We start from the raw sequence: 2,781 nt of genomic DNA on the forward strand, positions 1-2,781 counted from the left end.
GGACATAAAAGAAGCTAGAGAAGTATGCCAGGACAGGAAAGTATGGCGGAAAATAGTTAATAAAAAGGGTGTCAGTAGAGTGAACGACGCCTGAAACAAAGAAATTGATCAGAGTCAGAGCATTTTCAAAATCCAAAAAAACAAACTAAAATGAACATTTGAAGGTAAATAACGCATGCCATGAAAAAAAGTCAAGAGAAGAAAAAAGTTGTCTTTTGAAAGCCCTAAAAGGTGGTCATAACAACTTTTTTGATTTGGTCGAAAAGTTGAAAATTCAAAATTTGATCGCACCTCAACTTTCTGAAACCACATTTTTTCAGGATTTCAAAATTCTATGAACGGTTATTCATAGTACTCAGAAACTCAAACAATTTATCCTAATGACTTTAGTATAAAGAGAAAATTATCAGAGTTAAAGCATTTTCAAAAGCCAAAAAAAAAACTAAAATGAATATTTTAAACCCAACAACGCATGTTATGAAAAAAGTCAAAAAAAGAATAACGTTGATTTTTGAAAGCCCTACAAGATTATGATATCAACTTTTCCCATTTGGATGAAAAGTTAAAAATTCAAAATTTCATCGTACCAAAAATCTTTAAAACCACATTTTTTCAAGATTTTAAAATTCTATGTGCTGTTATTTATAGTACTCAGAAACTCAAAACATTAATTCTTATGACTTTTTTATATTGAAATAAAATTACCAGAATTAGAGCATTTTTAAAATCCAAAAAAACATCAATCCAAAAGAAAAGTCAAGAGAAAAAAAACGTCAATTTTTTAAAGCCCTATAAAATTATCATAACAAATTTTTTGATTTGGTCGAAAATTTAGAATTTTATCGTACGAAAAATAATGAAAAATCCAAAAAGGCCGTTTTTAGATCAAACTACGGAGGATACGAAAAAATTGATTGAACTAAAATTACGCGCCCTAAAAAGATCTACACAATTTTTAAGAATCATTTTTCGATAGGACGCGTAGTTTTTGTTTTTAGTCGTAAAAAATAATATTAAAAGTTAAAAATTACAAATAAATTAAATTTTTGGACTAACGACATAAGCTGCAAAAAAACTTGTTTATCCAAAAGAAAGGCTACAAATGTTATGAAAAAAATAAACAGACTCATTCAAGTTTTTCATGAATAATTTTTTAGATGACACTTATTTTTTTCTTCAATCGTAAGATATAACAACACAAGGTATGCACAAAAATTAAAAGACAAAAGTTATTCACCCAAGAAGGTCTATAAATTTGCTATCAATCATTTTTAAATAGGACGAGGAGATTTTCTTTTAATCGTAAAAAATAAGATTGAAAATAAAAAAATTAAATTTTTAGAATAAATTTTTGGAAAAAGGACTCGAAAGACGAAACAAATTTTCAAAAAAAGTTTCTTTAACCAAAAATATCTAGAAGTTTGTTATAAAATCTAATTAAAAAATATATATAGTAAACAAAAATCTGCCCGCTTTGCGGACACGTTCTTATGTCTGTCTGTCTATCTGTCTCTCTGTGAACACGATAACTTTTGAAAAAAGTAATTTATTAGATTGCCCGTTGGTACACTCGTTTAGTGTCCTAAACTAAAGATCAAGTTAGTTAGCCAGCCATTTTGTATGAAAATTCAAAAAGTGGTCACATTTTGAATATTTTTGAGACCACTTTTTTAAAAATTCTAAAATTCTCTGTATGATTATTCATAGTATTCATAACATTTGACAATTTATCCCAATGACTTTTTTCAAAAAATAAAAAATGACTAGAGTGATAGCATTTTCAAAATCCACAAAAAACAAACTACAATGAACAATTTAGTCTAAACAACGCATGATGGAGAAAAAGTCTGGAGAAGAAAAACATTGCTTTTTGAAAGCCCTACAAGATTATGATAACAACTTTTTCAATTTGGTCAAAAAATTGAAAATTCCAAATTTGATCGTACAAAAAATTTTGAAACCACATTTTTTCAAGATGTAAAAATTCTAGTACTCATAGTTCATAGTTCATAGTACTCAGAAACTCAAACAATTTTTCCCCATGTCTTTTTTCTATAAAAAGAAAATGATCAGAGTTAGAGCATTTTCAAAATCCAAAAAAAAAAAAAATGATATGAAGATTTTAAGCCAAACAACTCATGATATGAAAAAAAGCCAAGAGAAGAAAAACTTTGCTTTTTGAAAGCCCCACAGGACTACGATAACAACTTTTTTAATTTGGTTGAAAAGTTAAATATTCCAAATTTGATCGTACCAAAAATAATGAATAATTCAAAAATTCCAACGTAAAAAACAATATTAAAAATAAAAAATTATAAAAGCAAGGAAATAAGAATTAGCAAAATAAGAAATAAATACAAAAATAATCATGATAAATAAAATTTGCTTTTTATTTTTTAATTTTTTAATAAGTAATCCCAGGCAGAGTTACATAAAAAATGTATTATAATTGATATAAAGGTGTTGCGTATAATGTAGAAAAGTTTACATGTTGGACAAAATCGAGTGCGAAGCCCGAGATACGTGATGAGAATGTGTTCGTTAAAGCCGAAAGCGCTTTAACAAAAGAGAGTTCAAAATCACAAAGTTACAGTTCTCAGTCCGTTGACCTTTGATTTTAAAAGGTGTGTCCACGAATGCGAGAGAAATATAAAGACCGAGCGCGTAGCGCGAGCTAAATACGAGGGTAGTTCAATAAGTCCTTAGAATGACCAACATATGACGCGCGAATCGCTACAAATCATCTGTTTTCAGTCAGCACCACTCCCGACTAGATATATG

This window comes from Belonocnema kinseyi, chromosome 8 (assembly GCF_010883055.1).
Source record: "Belonocnema kinseyi isolate 2016_QV_RU_SX_M_011 chromosome 8, B_treatae_v1, whole genome shotgun sequence".
Taxonomy (NCBI): domain Eukaryota; kingdom Metazoa; phylum Arthropoda; class Insecta; order Hymenoptera; family Cynipidae; genus Belonocnema; species Belonocnema kinseyi.